Here is a 21,505-nt window from a genome sequence, read left to right on the forward strand (position 1 = left end):
CAAGCAAAAATGTATGAAGTGATGTTAACAAGCACAAGCACCTAGATTCGAATTCTTAAACACAGCCCCTACAAACGGTTTTAAACGAACACACGTGCAATGAGAGAAATGGGGCAGGAAGGGGAGGTAGAGAGTGAGATAGACAAAAACTTAGCTTAGTGGAGGAGGCAGTAGAACAGTGCAATGCAATATGGGGCGCAAGATGAAAAAACAGACCCCAAGTTTCAGTTTAGCTAAAAGAGACACAAACGCAATGCCATATGGGATGCAAGATGGAAAAACACATCCAGAGTTTATAGCCAAAGGAGGCACAAATACAATGCAATATGGGGTGCAAGATAGGAAAACGCACCCCAAGTGTCAATTTAGCCAAAAGAGGGACAAATGCCATGAAATATGGGATGCAAGATGGTAAAAGCGCACACCACGTTTCAGTTTACCCAAAAGAGACACAAATGCAATGCCATATGCTGTGCAAGATGCAAAAAGCACACCCCACGTTTGTTTAGCTAAAAGACAACAAATGCAAAGCAATATAGGGTGCAAGATGGAAAAACGCACCCCAAGTTTCAGTATAGCCAAAAAGACACAAATGCAATGCCATATAGGCTGCAAGATGGAAAAAGCACACACCATGTTTCAGCCAAAAGAGGTGGAAATGCAATGCAATGTGGGGTGCAAGATGGAAAACACACCCCAAGTTTCAGTTCAGCCAACAGAGACTCAAATGCAATGAAATATGGAATGCAAGATGGAAAAAACACACACCACGTTACAGTTTAGCCAACAGAGACATATGCAATGCCATATGGGGTGCATGATGGAAAAGGGAAAAACACACACCACGTTTCAGACAAGAGTCACAAATGCAATGCAATATGGGGTGCAAGATGGAAAAACACATGCCACATTACAGTTTAGCCAAAAGAGGCGCAGTATGGGGTGAAAGAATTGAGTCAGCAAGAATGTGGATGGTATCGGCATGCCTTCGATCAAGGTTGATGCGGAGAGTGAAGAGGTAGTGTTTAATAGACAGCCATCACTCACTGGAAATTTGCAGATACCTAGAGTTGCTGAGGTCCAAGTTAGGAGGGTAATGGCACTAATCCATGGTTATGGGTGTTCTAGATGGGTGCACAAGGTTAACAACCATCCCACATCAAAATAGCTAATTTCCAGAAAGTATGGTCCAGAAAGAGAACCCGACAACCTCCAAATGATAACATCAGTGGGAAAGTCGACATTTGCCAGCCACATTGTATTATCCAGATCACAGTAGTCTGGGATTGTGTATTTATTTGTAAAACAGGGAAATACAGTTCAATCAGAAATGCCTTGCAGTGGCACCTACAGATGTCTGAGGCACTCCCTGCAAGGGTGTCTGTACAATAGCTGAAAGATGAGTACAAGTGGTAAGCCATTTTGAGGTTTAGCGTAAAGACCAAGGTTAAAACAAAAAACAAAACCTAGGGTGGAAAAGTAATGCCCACTAAAGAGAACTGTACTGTACGAAGTAAACTGTTTCATGGAGAAAGGATGCCCAACAATTGACTTCTTATTGGTTATGGTTGCATTTTTCAATCCTGATTCTCCTTTGGTTCCTTCACTCGAAAGGGGAATAGTGGACCTCCCTGTAACACAAATAGACATTGGTTCATGTTTACCATATGTTCTACAATATTAATTTGTCTTCAACACATCATCAATTATGATGAGAGATAAATGCATATTAATTGCACAGGTAATACCTCTATTGGGGAACCAGAAATACCAAGAAACACAGCCATGGCTGTTTCTCATTTAACAACCAGTTCCTATTGCACTGGCCTTTTTTGATACCAGTGGAGCAGTGGAATCAATGGCATTGGTCAGAGTTTTGGAGTACGATTCGGCTAAGAATGGGGGTCAGTAGAGGTCAAGTAGTGAGGTTTCAGGGCATCAAGACAAGGAGAGAGGTTTTCTTCAGCGAGTCTTTTAGAGCAACAAGGTAGGGAGAAGGGGGGGGCAATGTGGTGGGGCGGTTTGGCGTGTGCACCATAGAGAAGTGAGAATGAGAGGATATGATGGTCAGACCAGTGACAGGACGAGTTAGCTTTGATGGAGATATGGCAGTTGTCTGCTATCCAGTCAAGAGATTGCCTTTTGATCTGTGTGGGGTTTGGAATACATTGTACAAAGCTGAGAGCAGTGAGGGCATTGGCTAAGGAACAGGTTGGTAAGTCAGAAAGGTTGTTGAGGCCAAGGTTAACATCACCCAATAGGAATACTTCTGAGGAAGATTTAGCGTTGTCCCCTAGGACGAGGAGTAGGTCCTCCTCAAATGAGGACCGGGCCAGGAGGGTAGTAGACTGTGTGTAAGGATGGTATTTGTGCGGGATGTAGACAGTTTGATAGAGAGGATGTCACAATTGTTGAGTGTGGATTGGATTTGTCCGACGCCTAAATGGTCCTTGGAAATGAAGGCGACGCCACCTCTGGAATTGGATCTATCGCTGCTGTGGATAGTGTAGTCTTTGGGGATGGCAAGGGAGAGGGTACCCCGGAGGGTGAATGAAGCCAGGATTCTGTGACAGCTAGTGCGTCAAGGTTGTTGGCAGTCAAGAGATCATGGATGTCTAGAGCATGGGCGGGTAGAGAGCGTGCGTTGATCCGTGCTAGGTTGAAGCAGGGGATGGTAGGGGAGGCAATAGAGGTGGGCTTGTTGCGTTTCGGTTGTCCTCTAGAGGCAGAACACTGGGCATGAGGAGACAGGGCACTTGTGTTTGAAACAGTAGCAGCAGTAAATATTCCTACGTCCCGTCCCCTCTCCTCCATACAGTATGGGCGTCCCTCGCTAGGGACGGAATACAGAACCTTTTTCACCAGAAAAAATCTTCTTCCCCTTTAAATGTAGAGGCGCACAGGGCACTGCCCTTGGAGCATCTGCTCCCCTGACTCCACCCACCGGCGACACTCCGCGGTCCTCTTTTTTCCGCGGTGGCGGGAGCGGACCGCTTTCACCAGCGCTTCTGGGTTTGGCTTCGGTCTTGTAATTCCACGCGCTCTTCCGCGGATATTGTCTTTAATCAGGTACTCGGTCCTCTTGCGCCACGCTTCTCCCTGGCGCATGTCAACGTCTTTGGGCTTCAGCAGATGTCCAGCCTGCGAAGGGCTCTTTCCTATGTCCGACCCCCACGCTCTTTGCCTCTGCTGCCTTGGCCCCGATCATGGCTGGGGGGGGTTGTACCGCATGTGACGTGTTTACACTGCACGCTCTGAAGAACAGGTTATCTCAGTGGAGGGAGCTCTTCGAACAATCGCCTCTAGAGGACTTGAAGGACTTCGTCGAGCACAAGTCGAGGCCCAAGGTAGGGCCACTTTTTTCATCTGCACCCCGCAAGGGCGACTCCTTCCCAAGGAAACACCTGTGTGGGAGGGGCCGGTCAGGTTCTAACACCAGCATGGGTACTGAGGCTGCTTCAGCTACCGGCCGAGGGGTCTCTAGATCCTGCCAGTGACCTTGCTGAGGGACCACAAGGTTCTTTCACTGGGTGTCCACCTGAGGGGCTACGCCCTACTACCGGACAGATGTCTCAGGGGGCGCCTGTATGCAGCACTACTGGCGACACAGCCGAGAGCACGACGCCTACAAGGCCCCGTCCTGAGGTTCGGGGTAGGCCTCAAGCTCCACCCCAAGAGTGTCCTGGAGGAGGCCGGGCCTAGCGCGGCAAGCACCACGGCGCAGGCACGTGGCATGCAGCCCGACAAAATGACCACCAAGGAAGAGAAGATGGCTGCTCGTCTGATACTGCCCCCTTTGGGGGAGCAGGTGGGAGAACGAGTTTTGAGGTGAGACTGGTCTTTGCCACGTAGGTGGCCTACAGCATATCCTTCAGCGTCACATGGGGGGTACACCCCGCAGGTAGTAAGGCGGTGTATGACCAGACCTCAGAAATCTCAGGGCCCTACTCCTGCGCCACCAGCCTGTGAGGACAGGTTCTTTGAGAAATGCTGCACGCTTATGAGATCCCCCTCAGAAGGGGGTACCATCCTTCGGGGTGTGATCAGGGACCGACATGTTACCTCCTGTCCTGCCACGTGCACCCATAGTCATTCCTCCTATGGCTCCAGCACCTGAGGCCCCCGCACAGCATTAGCTACCTGCGCCGGCCCCCATGGTTCTGGCTCCTCTGCCCCCTGGACTCCAGGCGTTCCCATTCCAGCCTCCACAGCGGCCTCCATCTCCGGTCACCACACCTCAGCCTGCGGTGCCCAGTACTCCTCCACTTGTTCTAGACCAGTAGGACACCCCGGTGGACACCAACGAGGAGGAGGACCCCGACACTCCGTCAACTGCCTGGGCATTCCATGAACGGCTTGCAGGTCTGGCTGAATACTTGGGGCTTCCATAACCGGAGGTTGAACCACCAGAGGCGGGGGTCCTGGCCAAAGTCCTCACTCTATGCTCCGCGGCTAGAACAGGGATTCTGATACAGAAGGATGTTGTTGCCTTGGCCAAAAAGGGATGGTTTAAACCCCATCAGGAGCAGCCCACCAATCAGCGTCTTGACGCCAAGTACAGGCAATTGGAGGGGGATGCACTCTTGCTGTTGGCATACCCTCAACCACACTCTTCAGTGATTGCTGCAGCCTCTATCTACTCTAAGCTGCAATCTTCCTCGGCCACCTCGCCCTCGGCTCTCCTAGGCATGGGGGAGAAGATCTTGGAGGCATATGGAAAGAAGGTCTATTCCAAAGCCTTGCTGCACCTCCGTCAGTCTAACGCGGAAGCCATGCTCGCAGCCGTTAACCAAAGGCTTTGGTGGGAAATAGCCAACTTCCTTCTGGAACTTCCGGTATACAGTCGGGGGCGCTTCAAGGCAGGGCTGGCAGAAGCAAATATTGTGGCTCCAGACATCATGGAGTCCACAGTGGCACAAATAGTCACCTCCGGTCGTGCATCTGCATCGCCACGGACATGAGGACCGCCTGGCTGCGGGCTACCAGATTCAACTTGGACGTCCAGGAGCGTATATTGGACCTTCCATTCGAGGGTAGCGACCTCTTTCATTCCCCACCAATGAGGAACTTGATAAGAGCAGTTCCCAGACTGCGAAAATCCTCATCTATCCTCCCGTAGTTCACGCCCAAAATGTACAGCCAGATGCACCAGCGTTCTGACAAGGGGCAGGCCTTCGGCAGGTTCTGGGGCTTCCAGGAACAAAGGTCCAGGCAGCCGGACCGATCTCCAAGTCGGCACCACCACAAACAGCACAAGGCGGGGAATAAGGGCTTCTTTCAGTCCCCCTCCTCAGCCCCAGCCTCGGAGGGAAAGAAGGCACAACACGCTCCTCCGGGTCCATGTCTCTGGTGGGGGGGCAGGCTTGCCCTTCACGCACATTATTGGCACGCGAGGTTCAAGGACCCCAGCATCCTGTCATGGTGTCCACGGGCTACCGCCTACCGTTTCCTCTCTCCTCCCCTCCACTCCCACAAATTGGGACAACAACTCTGTTGGCGGAAATTCGATTGCTCGTAGAGAGCCCGGCAGTGGAAGAAGTCCCAGCCTCCCAGCGGGGTATGGGCTTCTACTCCAGGATTTTCGCAATACACAAATAGATCCAGGCTGGCCTGAGAGTTGTGTTGGAGCTTTCCACCCTGAACCTTTCCCCTACCTCTTCAAAAGTTCAAGATGGTTACCCCAGCGCGTATTGCAGAGACACTATGCAAGGGAGACTGGATGTGCTCCCTGGATCTGAAGGACTCATAGCTACACGTCCCGATTTGGCAGCCTCATTGTTCCTTCCTGATGTTCAGGATCATGGGCTTCCATTTCCGATACAAGGTTCTACCCTTTGGCCTCAGTTCAGCCCCCAGGGTCTTTACCAGGCTTATGAATGCAGTAGCAGCCATTCTCAGGGTCCAAGGTCACCATATCTATCCATTCCTAGACGACTGGTGAGATCCCGGAAGCAGTCCATCACACCACCTCCGCCCTCATGAATACGCTACACAAATTGTGATTCTCCATCAATCTCAAGAAATCACAGCTGGAGCCGACGCAGTGTCTAACGTTCCTGGACCCCATCTGAGATACCAGCTCCAAGTTTTTCCCTCGGAGGACAAGATCACAGCCATCAAGAGGGCCACAGGTCATTTTCTCAGCAGTGACCTCAGCATGGTGGTACCAGCACCTCTTGAGTATCATGGCGGCATGTCTACTGGCAGTGCCATACACAAGGCTCAAAATGGAAAGATTACAACTGCACTCGCAGCCTCATGGAGTCAGGAGTGGGGTTCCCAGGCGGAATTCATCAGCATTCCTCCTGTTCTCCACAAGGACCTTGTCTGGTGGAGCACGGACTGCAACTTGAGGATAGGCAGACCCTTACGTCAACCAGCACTGCAGGTTACCATCACCATGGACTCGTCGCTGGAGAGATGGGGAGCTACCCCGGAGAACCTGAGCATCCACAGAGTGTGGTCTCTTCAGGATAAGGAGGCCCATATCAATTGGCTAGAGCTGAAGGCCATCTGACTGGCTCTCAAGGCCTTCCTGCCGCTCATCAGAAGCAAGGCGATCCTTCTTCAAATGGACAACTCCACCAGCATGTATTACATCAACAAGTAGGGTGGCACCAGGTCTCCTCCTCTATGTACCCTGGCGGTCAGCATTTGGGAATGGGCTCTGGTGAACAACATACACTTGACGGTGATCCACCTCCCGGGGTAGTCGAACCTGGAGGCAGACAGGCTCAGCAGGTTGGGGGCGGACAATTAAGAATCGCAGTTCAACAATGCTGTCACGATTAACAGTGCCAGACAGTACAGGTCCATACATCCCCACTCAACACAAGGGAGATTGGGGCAGATTTATAGCCCCGGTGGGGAACAGCCCCAAGCTGAACAAAAGAGTAACACCTGGGCCCTGTCCTGGCACCTCTGGCGCAAGGCTCATAACACTAAACTCAAGAAGCATCCTGCTAATGGTTTTCACACCCTAACTTTGGGCATGGCAGGGCATGCTGCTAGGCAGGGCGTGGCTAGCCAACAGGCTATATAAGCCTCGCCCATTCTCAGAAGCACGCTTCGCGTTAATCTGCAGTTAGCAGCATAACGCTCTGTTGATTCTGCATCAGCATCAGACTATTCTGCAGCCCGTGACCATCAGCAACCTGCAAAGAAGCTAACCAGCATCCAGCTACCACCGGAGACTCGTGCTAACCTGGAAACGTACCTGCAATATTCACCGGAGGCTCCCGGCTGACATGTCGGGCCGCGGAAGAAGGGAAACCGCATCCGACACCGTCCAGCTGCTTCCACGTCTCTCCTGACAGCAGCGCATCACTCCACAACCTTGCGGCTTTTGCAGCAGCCCACATCTGAAAAGGAAAGACAAAACAAAGGTCAGTTTGGTCAGAAGCAGTGCGCACCGAACTTACTTGACCGCGCTTCTCGTCTGTAGTTTCTTCAGCATCCTCAGGCTCATTACAGACGGGCACTCGCATAAAGACTTGGCTATAACACTGGGAAGGTTAAAAGCTTAGAAGGACTCAATGCAGTTGCACGGACCATAAGGCCACTCATAGTGCAACGGATAAAGAAGGGAAAGGATACAGACACATTACCGACATTGTACCTACCTGAATAAAGGAAGGAGAACACAGTGACAAGACAAAGGAAGGAATAAGAAAAAACACAGACATTAATAAGCAAGCAAGAACTCAGACGATACGAGGTGCTGCCGCAGCAGGTCTGGGCAGTTCTTAGTTCAAAAAGAGACCAGTGAAGTAACTGGTTCCGGCTGACTACTGCACCCCTGTCCAGAGTGACAAGAAGGAGAGCTCACCATCCAATAACACAAGGTGAGAGTGCCATACCACTGGGAGAACCTGAGTCACTTGGGGGGGTGAACGGGGAAGGGTTTGCAAGTAACAAGTGCCACCCGTTTCATTCATTCCCCTATTCCCACTTAGGAGCTGACCCCAGGCCAGTCCCCGAATCACGTGCCGCGCTGCGCAGAAGTCAAGACAACAGTCCGTTCCATGTCCAGCACCCGACGCCCCTGTGGAGATAAGGTGAGCGTAACAATCGGGTCCTTCAGGGGATCTTCAACAGATGGGGGCATCCCCAGGTGGATCTCTTCACCAATTGGTACAACAGGAAGTGCCCTCAGTTCGCGTCCCAGCAGGGACTGGGACTAAGCTCCCTGGGTGATGCGCTGCAGTTACAGTGGAACAGCATGAACGCATATGCATTCCCTCCCACTCCCTTAGTGCACAGTGTGATCTGATAGCTCTGTGGTGGCTGGCGAGACCATGGTTCTCGGAGCTGCTCAGCCTGTCGGACCAGCCTCCGATTCACCTTCCAGTGGGCCCTGCTCATCTACTATTGTAGCAGGGGGCGGGGTACGGTCCACCCCACCCCGCAGAAGTTAGCTCTTGCAGCACGGTTCCTGAACAGGTCACATAAAAGCTTCTGCCTCTGTCGCAGACCAACCTAGACATCATACAGGGTGCCAGGAGCGATGCTACTAGGAGCCAGTACAAAGGCAAGTGCACTAGGTTTTGCCAATGGGCTGAGTCTAAGGAGGTTGATTCTCTTACTTGCGCGTTGGACGATGTGCTATCCTTCTCTGCACACCTCGCCCACTCGGGGGTGTAAAAAGACACATGCTGCACCTATCTGGCAGCCATCAATGCCTGCTGGAACTTGGAGGAGGACGTTTTCTCATCCTCCAACCCGGTGGTTAAGACATTTGGCAGGCCCCACCAGGCTCTATCCATATGAAGAAGCCACACTCTGTGTGGACCTCAACATAGTGTTGGGCGCATAAACCCTTTGATCCAATGGCATCCGCGGACATCAGGCTGGTCACCATTAAGACAGCCCTCTTGGTGGGTCCTACCTCTGCACGCCGGGTAAGCGAGATCCAAGCTCTGGTCGCTTACGAGCCTTACATTACCTTTCATAAGGACAAGGTGGTCCCCAGAACGCACCCCGTGTTCTTGCCTAACGTAGTCTCTTCGTTCCACCTAAATGAGGAGATAGTGCTACTCACTTTCTTTGCGGACCCTAAGGACGATGCTCAGAGGGTCCTGCACTGTCTAGAAAGGCGGGCTCCAAAATTCTACCTGGACAGAGCCAAGAGCTTCGGCAACTCTGAGGCTCTCTTTGTCACCTTCAGGGGCTCATGGCCAGGATATCAGGCTTCTAAGGCCTCCATAGCAAGGTGGATGGTTTTGGCCATTAGGAGGCTTATGAGGGGCAGTGCAAGCCGCTTCTGGCAAATATGCATGCCCACGAAATCCGAGCGAAGGCCACGGCAGTCGCATTCCAGAGGCACGTTCTGTGGCAGGTTATCAGCAGGACGGTCATGAGGGCTACTCCTTCTGCAAGCACTACTGTCTAGTTGCTGGCTCTAGGTCAGACGCGGCCTTGGGACAGGCAGCATTAAGGAACTGGTAATATTGTCGACGCTTCAATGGGGACTGAGGAGTGGTGCCAGTGGGCGGAGTCAGGGGAGCGCATGCTCCCAGCGCCGTGCCCCTCGCGCCTCTAAATTTAAAGGGGAAGGAGATTTTTTCTGGTGAAAAGGGTTCTGTCTCCCGTCCCCAGCTAGCGACACCCATACAGTATTTAAAGGGGACTATGGACTAGCAGAACTTTAGTCACTACGGTGAGTAACTTATCATTTCCTGATTGACATTGGGCTGGTCGAGAGGAGGCAGTACACATATGATATGATTGGTTATTTATAATGCGCTTAATACCCAGAGGTTTCTAAGCGCGGACCCGGGAATCGAACCCGCGTTGCTGCGTGTCGTCTTGCTTCCAAGGCGAACACGTTGCTGCTGAGCTATCCTCTCGCAAACATTATTAGGTGAAGCAGTACATTTCAGATTGACATTGGAAGGCTGAACATGAGGAGGCAGTACCCAATCATTATTTGAAGCAGTAGTAGCAATACAGTTCTGAAACACGTGGGAAGGCTGGGCATGAGGATACGGTACACCTGCATGAAACTGCAATAGCAGTACATTTCAGTTTGGCATTAGTGGTCTTGGAGAGAAGAGTCCGTGCATATGTGTTGCTACAGGGCGTAGCATCAATCCTACTGTGCTGGTAGGGCAACTTATCGATGGGGGTAAGGTGCGCACAAGGCTTTGTAGTGTCTGTAAAGATTAAGCTGACTTTCGAAGCGTGGTGCACGGCTTGAAGGGCTGGAAGTGGAGCTTACAGTCAGGACAGCTGACGGGCTTGCAGGGAGAGAACTCGAGAGTGTAGTGGTATCGGTAAGAGCGTGGCGTGCAAAAATAGGAGGTATCGGATGCTGGCTTCTAGGGAGGCAGTGGCCGTAAGTGGTGGGTAAGTGTAGTCTAAGGCGCGCAGAGGGATTGTAGCCAGATCTCGATCCTAAGTGCTTATTATGGCGGACTGGGAAACTTAGTCCGTTTTACCTTTTCGTGGCGGCCATGGTAAACAAAGAAAATGGGCACCATGGAACCAGAGAAAGTACTACGGACTACACATTGTACCTTCTCCTTTCCCATGGCGGCTATTCAGTCAGTGGAAAAAAGGTAAACAAAAAAAAGCCTCCATGGATCAGGGAGAAGGGACTACAAACAGTCCCTTCTCCCTTTCCATGGCGGCCTGAGGAAACACAGAACAATGGTGGGGACCGGCGCGAGAGACACAGCGGGACGTGAGCGGGATTACCATATGGTAAGGCTTGCAAATAGACCAATGGGTAAGTAGCTTTCTTACAATTTGCAGCTTGCCGGGTACTAATATTGTATCCTAGTTTAACGAACAGTAAAATTCACAGGCAGGAAAGATTAAGACTGGTTCCAAGCCCAGTAGTAAACTAAGGTAGTGGACATAAAAGGGTGAACTTGTTAGAATGAATTGAGGTACTTTGCTGTTTAGCAAGGACATTGGATCCTGGAGGGAATCTGTGAGCCCAGAGTAGAATGGTGATGGGGCCCCCTCCTCCATTCTCAATATACCAAGTGTTAGGCAAGATTGTTTGCAGTACCCTGTGGGAGACTGCACCAGCCCTGTCCTCCTGGCAATAGGTAACCCAACCTTTGGTATAAATCTGTACTACACAGGTTGGTAGAGTAGCTGAGCAGCCAGGGTTATCTCAAGGGTCCATGTGAGCAGTAAGGTTGTTACACAGAATTTCACAATGCCAGTTATTCAAATAAACACTTACACACAAGTTTCTTGATTAAACAATTATTAATTTATTTAACAGTCAGTTGAATAATACTTCTTTAAAAGGGAGCAATCATATAACACAAAATATACTTCAATGATACACACTCTGTTTCACTAAATCAGTTGATACCCATTGGGGATGGCACACAGATATTTCCTACACCCTCGGGTGACGTAAACAACGAGGACACTGTAGACAACGATTTATCACTGGCACATTTAGAGCAATACTGAGGGGGAGATCAAAAAGGAAACGTTTCAGAGGGAGAAAACAATGGTTAACAAATATTCTTTAGCAGGTAAGTACTTTTTTAAAACCCTCCAATGCAAATTAAGTTATCCCTTTCCTGGGGTAAAGGCAAAGAACAAAGTCAGAGGTAAGGAGAGTCTTTTCAGGGAGCCAGGACAGCCAATATTAGTTGAGTCTAGGTGAGCTGAAGCACTTCTTGCAGGTAGGTAAAAGGTATTGCACAATGTTTTAGAAATGTGTGAAGAAAATTAAATCACTGTAGGGCCACAAGCTGGGAGGCCTGTGAGGGGCAAAGCTGCAAGCAACTATGCAAGGACAACCAAGACAAATCTCAACTGAGAAAATGCAAGACTACACAAGAGTCAAGTCCTTTTAGTTTTACTGTACCTTTGGTTAGAAGAAAAACTGCTTCCAGCTGGCTTCTCTTCCTGTGTAGGTCTGCAGATCCTGTGTTCCTGAGCCTCAGTATGGGGATAAGAAAGAGGACGTCTGGGAACTCCTGCACTACGAAGGGAAGGTCGGTGGCAGCAATGGGCAAACATCAGATCAGCACCACCGCGGTTCTCGGATTCCTTAATGGACTTTCTCGCATTTGGGGTCCAGCACTCTGTTGAGGTGGCCCAGGCTTGGTCAGTACTGCTTCATGGGAGTCCAATCTTTCTGGAGCTCCGACTTAAAAGCGTTGCACTCAATCTGAGAGACTTCCCTGTGTCAATGCACTGAAGGTGTTGTGTGTCACAATGTAAAGATGATGCCTGTGGAGTTTGTCAAAAGAAATAGAGAGTCCAAATCACAGAAAAATACATGAGAGAGTAGGAAAAAGTTCTCACTCCCTCCAGGTTAGACATTAAGTCCTAAAGTCCAGAAAAAAGAGCTGGGGGTCTCTAAGGTAGAAGGGAATTGGCACATTTCTGAGAATTCTCCCTAACACCAAGAAAGAGTAATTCATTAAGTGAAACGTTATGGTGATGGCAGTAATCATGAGCAAGTATGAATTACTATATTCTGAGGGATATGCAACACAGAGGCGGCAACATGCAACACCTTGGGTGAGGTTCAACTTTGCTAAATGGGGAGGCTATTCATCCAAAACAGATAGTGGAATTTCCTAATCTGGCTCTTTAGGACTGTCGTCCTAAATCCTTCCCTCCTTCTAGGTTAGGGCCCACCGCCCTGTGTGGTTCATACAGTCAGCGTCTGAGATTTTAGTGTTCCAAGCACTCCTTTGTGCATCCTGTTTTTTTTTTTTAAGTCGCAGATCAGAATGTCTGGGATACTCCCACTACCCAGGCACCATTATTCATCAGATGGGATTCAATCAGAATTACATCAGCTAAAAAGCACACCCTCTTTTAAACTGAATTTGTGTGGTTCCCTGTGTTTCTGTTGTGAAGCTTTGACATCAGAACTGTGAAATACTGTTGCTCACAGGCATGACTTTCCAAGTAATCAATCGATATCCTTCTATCTATGCACTTCATGTATCTGGCAACCATCCTTTTATTAAGTGGTGCAAAAAACATTGGTCATTATTACCAAGTTTGTGTTCAAGTGGTCCCACACATGGTTACAGTCACAAATACTACAAACCAGACGCAGACGTTGGTCTGTATTCACTGAAACCATTTTCTGACAAAGTTGCAGATGTTGGCTAATGGTAAAGGAAAAAGTACCTTCTAACTTGCTTCATCTCCTAATATTTTGCTTTCTCCCGCTTGACCTCTTGCACTACCTGTTTTACAGTCCTGTCTCTCCTTTTCCTCTGCTTGCTCAGGCCTTTCCCTTACGTTTATTCTCCTCCTGTCCTCTCATTTCCATTAACATTCCGCCCAGTCTGTTTACTCTGCCTTCCCACCTCGCTCTTTGTAATTGTTTATTTCTTAAGCACTTACAATACTCAAGTGAAGTGCTTCAAAGCGCTTCACGGTGGTAAGGGAACCAGGGGATTACAGAAGACATTCTTAGGCCTTGAAGTGTCTGAATGATCTAACAAAAAGTGACTAGCATGCTAGGCCTGACGGCATTACTACTAGTGCAAGATGAGGAGGAAGGAGAGAAGTAGGGGGAGGAGATGGAGAAGAACAATCCATAAACTACCATACTAGGCCAACAACGTTTCAGGTAGTACAAGTGCCTGACAAAGCATGAGGTGATGGGGGGCGGGGGAGTTTCGATGTGGGGGGGAGAACACACAGAACAATAAAAACTACTGTACTAGGCCTGGCGAACTAGGCCTAGTACATTCAGGACATTTAAGTGCTCAGACAGGAGTGCAAGGGAGGGGCAGGGGAGCAAGTGAGCCCAGTCCAGCAGGGCCCTGGGTTAAGTGTAGAGATGTTAGCCTTCTTATGGAACGAATTCCGAAGTGCAGTAGTGCTGAGCAGAGTGCAGAGGTCCGGAGGCAAGTGTAAAGACTGGCTGGGGAGCCTGGGAGTTGCGTGGCTCTGGAGGTGCACCCGGCGACCAGTCAGCAACACTGAGCTGAGTTAGGGAAGTAGGCGAGAAGAGAACGTAGGTTAGCAAGGAAGAGGGAGAGGGAAAAGGGAAGAAAAGAGGAAGGTCATGAGCAGTTTCCGGAACTTAAGGACATCTGGCTCAAGACTGAGGCAGGGAGGTTGTTACAGTTGGAGGGACCTGCAGAGGATAAAGATTTACCCCCAAATCTCGGTTTGGAAAAACTTCTCCCTCCGCAGAGAGTTGGAGGACGAGCAGAGGGTTCTCGAAGAAGAGTATTTAGGAAGAGAGCGTTGTAGATAGTGCGGGCCCAGGCCCCAGAAAGGCTTGTGGACTATGCAGAGGGTCTTGAACTTGATCCATGCAGCCACAGGGAGCCAGTGGAGGGATTTCAGTCCCTGGGCTTGAGGCCAAGGATAAGTCTTGTGGTTCTGTTCTGGATGAGTTGTAGAGGACGGACAGTAGAAGTAAGAAGATTGAGACAGAGGCTGTTGCAGTAGTCGAGCCTAGAGAGCCCAGGGCTCTGGAGACGGTGAGCCTTTGGGGACAAGTGTGAAAAGGTAGAATACCTCTGAGGCGGTGCAGCTGGTAGCGGGATGTGAGAAGAGGAGAGAGTGGAGTCGAAGATGACTCCTAGATATTTTGCTTCGCTAGCAGGTGCGGGCATAGGGCCAAGGTAGTCCAGCCGAAGTGAAAGAGGGAAAGCGGGAGCAGGGGTCCCAATGAGGACAATCTGTCTTACTGTCATTGAGGCAGAGATCATTAGCAGCACACCAAGACTGAATTGCGGAGAGACAATCAGGAATGAGCGAGGAGGCGGAAGAGGCGGCCAAGGGTAGCCTGAAAGAGAGCTGCGTGTCATCCACATAACACAAAGTTAGAGGTGAAGGTAGAGATTGTATGGGCCAAGGGGGCCATGTAGACATCTTAAGATGTCTCCTCCACTCCCTCTCGGCAGGTATTGTTCCTTCTCCACTCTGTCCTGTCTACTCCTTCTCTCTGCTCAACTAACTTTGTGAGCAGCAGCATTCTCCTAACCCCAATGCTCCACTTCTGGTTTGGCTCTTTCAGATCCATTCCGTGACCATGATTGGACTACTTGGCAGGCAACCTGCAGTATCTCTGGAACCCTTGGGAGCAGGAACATGTGCAAACTACAATGTTCTCAAAAGTGTTTAATTGCAGCCGCAGCTCTGCATCCTGAGTAAATGGAAGAGCTATTCTCCATCTTTGAATCCAGTAGAGCCCAGCCATGGCTGCCAGGCGGTGCTGCAGGAGTCTGCCACTGCTGGGTTTGCCTGTGTACTTAGCGGTCATGTTGTGATAATAAACGCCACAGTGGTAGCGTGGGAATTACTGTGTATCCTGCATAATAGGCTAGCACACCTGTCGCCCACTGGTGTCTCCTCACTCTTGGGGTGTCATCGGGGAGGGGGGGGGGTGTGGTGGAGCGACTAGTAGTGTCCTGCAAATGGGGACTAGCAAGCTTTTCATACCATGCTCCAGTCTACAATGTACTGGCCGCAGTGTCCTTTGATACTAATGCTCTGTTCTCCAGCATGGGGTCTGGCATGGATTCACATGCTCGTGAATATTCCCCGTCGTTAGGCCGGGAATCCTCGGTATAGAAAAAAATCAGTATCAGTTTCGTTTCTGATCTGTCTTTCTTAGTAGTAACCAATCACTGGTCTCTGGGTCATACTGCCCCCAGCCAATGACTGCCCTCTCCCTAAGCCCCGCCTCCGGCAGCCATCCTCAGATTTTTACTGCACGTTCAAGTGTTGGGAGTCCTCGTGCTGTAGCTCTCGAGCTTTTGCTGCGTTTTCGCGCTTTTTCAGGAGATTTTTCTCATTTTTCGGTTAAATAGAGCCTCAAGCTCCACAGTTTCTACATCCGATCAACAGGGATCCGTTTCGGAGTTTTCTACGCCCCTCAAGGGTGAAGATTTCATCGAGTTACGCTTTTGGAGGATTCCAGAAGTTCCGAGGCCTACCCTGGACATGGCCCAGGAGAAAGGAAGCTTGACGCCCGGGAAGCTGTTCAGGACCTGCCCTGGATGCCAGCTTCAGAATGTTTTCAAGGAGGACGAGCATTTGTTATGCCTCTACTGTCTCCATGAGGACAAGACGCACAAGGAGAAGGACTGTGCGTTTTGTGGGAACATGTCGGAGCGGACCATGAAGGATCGCCACCTCTGTCTCACCAACTGGCTGGAAGGGAAGAGCCCGTCGAGCGAGAAGAATAAAAATGAGTCTTAGCGGTCTTCTAAGTCCGTGAGGGTGCCCCGGCGATGGGGGCCCAACAAAAGGCTAAGCACTGCGAGTCCGCGGGAACCGGGAGCGCCGAACGGTCGGGCTCCTTGGCTGCCAGGCAGGGCGCATCCTCCCCGGCGCCATCAACCATGAGCCAATGCTCTGGCTCGGGTAAGAGGAAGGCCCCGGTCGATCTCGAAGATTCCAGCAGAGGGGGAGCGAGGCTCGGACCCTCCCCCCTAGGTGAAGGCCCCAAGCGTCCAGAAGGTGACGATGGCCTTAATTCACCCTGCTAAGACCTCGATTGGGGATGTCGCCGCAGCCCTGGCTCAGCCTGTAGAGGCTACACCAGTGGAGGCGCCCTCAGGACCCAGAGTCTCCCTGCCACCGCGGAGGGAGTCGTCTTTCAGGCCCATTGAGAAGACCCCCACGAAGTCCTCGTTGGAAAAGGTGGGGGAGGGGCTGGTGGCCATCGTGGATACGGACACGACCTCTGAAGAAGAGCTCATCGAAGTCGTGGAGGAGGCCCAGTCCATCGGGAGGGACCCCGACGAGGGCGACGACAAGGCTCCTCAAGAGCCCTCGCGCCCGTCGTTTCCGGCGCCGCAGGACACCTCGGTGGCCATTTTGTCAGCGATTCAGTCCTTATGCTCGGAGATAAGGACAAGGTTGCCCCTTCCTCCGATGGAGGTACCTGAGCCAGACCCGACAGGGGAACCGGAGCCAGGACCTTCGGAGAGTCCACCGCATAAGAGGAGGAGGACGCATCCTACGCCACCTCTCCCACCTCTGCGGCCTGCTCTGCCTTCCCCCCGGTCTACTACCCACGGAGATGATACAGGCACGGACACGGCTATGACAGGTACAGATGACGACGGAGGTGACGACGGGACGTGTCCCCAGTCGCCCCCTGCTCGGGCGTCCCCGTCCGACCAGATTGGATCCTTTCATGCCATGATTTCCAGGGCATCCGAGCTTTTTCAGCTCTGCCCAGAAGAAAAGAAGAAAGAAGGGTTCCTTTACCAACGGCGCAAGGCTAAAAAGAAGACGGTCCTCGCCGTAACGCTTCTTGATGACATATGGGATGAGGGGCTCGCCCTCCTCACGAACCCTGCCACGGCGCCGGCAAAGAGGGACCGGTACGAGAAGAAGTACTGAGTCCCCGACGCTGCCCCGTGGTGCCTTCGGGCACAACCTACCCCGGATTCGGTCGTCTCGGCGGCGGCAAAGAAGAAAGCTGGGGGGCATCGGCCTCGACATCAACTTCCCCGCGGGACGGCGAGGGCAGGAAGTTGGACACGATGGGACGACAGATCATCTCATCCGCAGCGACGACTATCAAGGTGGCCAACGCCCTGGCTATCATAGCCCGCTACGACAGGGAGTTGTGGTTCAAAATCGCCCCTCTGTTAGACTTCCTTCCGGGCGCCAAAAGGGCTGAGGCCCTTGAAATCCTACAGGAGGGGGCGATTGCTTCGGACCACGCCATCACGGTGGTAACGGGCATCGCCGACACCAGTTTCTGTCAGTTGGGCAACGGCGTTTGCTTGAGACAAGGATGGCTCAAGGCCACAGATTTCCGCCAGGATGTACAAACCAAGGTTTTGGACATGCCCTTCGACGGGAGCAACCTGGTTGGGAAGGCGGTTGATGAGTCCCTTCAGGCCATCAAGACAGACACAGAGACTTCCCGGGCACTGGGAGTGCTCCAACGATGACGGCCGTCCTTTCGGAGCTCCGGAGGCAAACAAGGTGCCTCCAAAGGATCCGGCAGTGGCTCCTCCACTTACCGCCAAGATGCAAGATCTTCGTCCCAGGAAACCTACGGGGGATGCGGCAAATCAAGTGGTGCCCGTTGTCGTCGACAAGGAGGTCAAGGAGGCAAGGCGGCCTCCAAACAAGATTGAACCGACCGTGGGGTCGGGCCCCCGCCGAAGCACCCCGGTGGGAGGCCAGCTGGCGAGGTTCGTCAGCGTATGGGAGTCCATCTCCACCGACCGTTGGGTGCTGAACGCCCTGGCCCAAGGGCACGCCCTCGAGTTTCAGAAGAAGTGCCCTCGCGTACCACCCGTGGCCAGGAAGGAAAATCACGTCCCTCAACTACTGTTGGAAGTAAGGGTGATGCTCAAGAAGGGTGCCATCGAGCTCGTCCCAAAGAGGCTTCGGGGCTCCGGAGTTTAATGAAGGTACTTCCTCGTAAAAAGAAGACAGGAGGATGGCGCCCCATCCTGGACCTACGACGACTGAACAAGTACATCAAGGCACAGAAGTTCCGTATGGTCACCCTCCAGCATGTGCTGGGACAGCTGGAGGAGGACGATTTCCTGTCGTCGTTGGACTTGGAGGATGCGTACTTCCACATCCCCATTCTAAAAAGACACCGAAAGTTCCTCAGGTTCGTTGTCCAAGGGCGGCACTACCAGTTCAAGGCCCTCCCGTTCAGATTGAAGTCGGCACCCAGGGTGTTCACCAAGTGCCTCGCATAGGTGGCAGCGCGGCTGCGCCTACAGGGGATCCACGTCTACCCCTACCTGGATGACTGGCTCATCCGGGCAAAGACAAGGGAGCTCGCCGTGGAGCACACTGCGAAGACCGTCCAGCTGCTCACGGACCTGGGATTCTCCATCAACTTTCCAAAATCCCACCTGGTTCCGTCGCAAGTTGCCCTGTTTCTGGGAGCCAAGCTTGACACAGTGGCGCGGCTGGCCTCGCCATCGGAGGAAAGAACCAGGACCATTCTGGGCAAGGTGCAGCGTCTGCTGGCCACGGACATGTCCAGGGTAAGATCTATCAAGTCCCTCCTCGGGATGATGTCCTCCTGCATTTACCTGGTGCGCCTTTGCAGGCTTCGGATGAGACCCTTACAGGAGTTCCTCGACGCCCGCTGGATCCAGTCGACGGGCAGCTTCGGGGACAGGATCCCTCTCAACGAGACGTTCCGTCAGGTGATCCGGTGGTGGGGTACCCGCTCCCATCTGTCAGCGGGCACGGATTTTCAGACCCCAGCTCACCAGGTGACGGTGACGACGGACGCCTCCCTGGAAGGTTGGGGAGCACACTCCGGAGATCTTCACGTGAGAGGCCTTTGGCTCCCGGAGGAGAAGTCTCTCCACATCAACATCTTGGAGCTCCGCGCAGTGTTCTGGGCCCTCAGGTCTTTTCTTACGTCCCTCAAGGGGAAGGTGGTGAGGATCTTCAACAACACCACCACCACGATGTTCTACATCCGGAAGCAGGGTGGATCCAGGTCCCCGGCCCTATCCAAGGAGGCCAGGATCTGTGGCATTGGGCCGTCGCCCAAGGGATGTTTCTGGTGCCTCTTCATCTGGCAGGAATAAAAAACACGATCGCCGACTCACTCAGCAGGGAGCTGCGCTCGTGCCACGAGTGGGAACTACGCCAGGATCAAGTGGATCGACTCTTTCGACGATGGGGCAAACCCCAAATCGATCTCTTCGCGACGGTGACGAATTCCAAGTGCCGGAGGTTCACCAGCAGGTTCCCCCAGCCAAGGAGCATGGGCGATGCTTTCTCGTTCCCCTGGGACGGCCTATTTCTTTGTGTTCCCTCCGCTGCCGTTGCTGCTCCAGCTCATCAACCAGCTCAAGAGGTCCCGGTGCAGGATGATCCTCGTCGCACCGGCGTGGCCGAGACAGATCTGGTTCCCGGACCTTCTGGACTTGTCAACGTTACCACCAGTCAAGCTGCCGACTGATGCAGACCTTCTCTCCAGAGAAGGAGGCGCCATTCTTCATCACAACCCGGAGTCGCTGAACTTGCAGGCCTGGCTCCTGCAGCACTAGAGTTTGGAGGGTACGACATCCCGGCCGACTGCAGAGAGGTTCTTGCAAAGGCCAGGGCGTCCTCAACTCTCAAGTGCTACGGACATAAATGGAAGAGGTTCTCTGTCTGGTGCCGTGCACAGAAGATTAACCCGCTGCGGATTACAGCCCCTCAAGTACTGCCGTACCTACTGTTGCTGGCCAAAGCTGGACTGGCTCACGCCTCCATCAAAATACATCTGGCTGCGATCTCCCGATATACCAGGACGACGGGACGGGCATCCTTGTGGTCTCATCGCCTGGTGAAAGAATTCATGAAGGGACTATTCCGATCATTCCCGCCGGTGAAGGCTCCTGCCCCGGCGTGGGAGCTTAATGTGGTGCTGACCAAGCTCATGGCCCCATTCGAGCCTATGCATTCGGCACCTTTGAAGTTTCCGTCATGGAAGACAGCTTTCCTCGTGGCCATCACCTCCGCACGACGAGTGGGAGAGATCCAGGCCCTATCCTGCAAGCCTCCATACTTGACTTTTCATGACACGAGGGTGGTGCTGAGGACACACCCATCCAGATGGCTCTCCGGCTGCATCATGCACTGTCACCGGTTGGCAAACCGACAGCTGCCCGGCCGTCCGAGAGCCCCTTCGACCAGAGCGATCGCTGCTACCACGGCGTTCCTGTCTGGTGTGCCCCTGCTGGACATCTGCAGGGCTGCGACGTGGAGGTCGACGCACACCTTCACAAGATTCTACTGCGTCGATCGGGACTCCAGGGAGGAGTCCAGGGTCGGCCAAGCAGTGCTGCGCAACCTGTTCGCCTAAGGTGAGCCTGGTGAGGAGGTATGAGTTGCTTAATGTTGAGTTGTTGTATTGCTTAATGTTGAGCCTGTTGCCACCTCCCGTGGTTGTGCATGTGTGTACTGCTATGTATTCTCTTATTCATGAGCATGTGAATCCATGCCAGACCCCAGGCTGGAGAAGGAACCAGTTACTTACCTGTAACTGTTGTTCTCCAGCATGGGTCTGGCATGGATTCACATGCAAACCCTCCCGCCTACCCCTCTGCAGCTCTTCACTTGGTCATACTGCCACTTTACGTGCTACCAAATCTGAGGATGGCTGCAGGAGGAGCGGCTTAGGGAGAGGGCAGTCATTGGCTGGGGGCAGTATGACCCAGAGACCAGCAATTGGTTACTACTAAGAAAGACAGATCAGAAACGAAACTGATACTGATTTTTTTCTATAGCAAGGATTCCCGGCCTGACGACGGGGAATAGTCATGAGCATGTGACTCCATGCCAGACCCATGCTGGAGAACAACAGTTACAGGTAAGTAACTTGTTCCATACTGGGGTTGGGACAGATGTTCTGGGTGAGAGGAGCAACTCTAATATACTACCTCAGAGGTCAGCACCTTGAAGCATGTTGCAGCCCCCATGTTTTCCCACTTCCCCTCCCCTGGCCCATTGACCCATTGGTATCCAAAAATGTTCTAGCTGTTAAGTACCTTTTAAGTAAAAGTTATTGTTGACAGTCACCCCAATTCTAGAACTGTTTTTTTTTCTA

The 21,505-nt window shown here is 52.1% G+C and overlaps 1 protein-coding gene across 3 annotated transcripts in view; it reads left to right on the plus strand.

The window, feature by feature from the left end:
- The window catches only part of BUB1B (BUB1 mitotic checkpoint serine/threonine kinase B), an 815,340-nt gene that overhangs the window by 668,809 nt on the left and 125,026 nt on the right, over window positions 1-21,505 (plus strand). The window lies entirely within an intron of this gene.

This window comes from Ambystoma mexicanum, chromosome 14 (genome assembly GCF_040938575.1).
Source record: "Ambystoma mexicanum isolate Mex_15411 chromosome 14, UKY_AmexF1_1, whole genome shotgun sequence".
In the NCBI taxonomy this organism is placed as follows: domain Eukaryota; kingdom Metazoa; phylum Chordata; class Amphibia; order Caudata; family Ambystomatidae; genus Ambystoma; species Ambystoma mexicanum.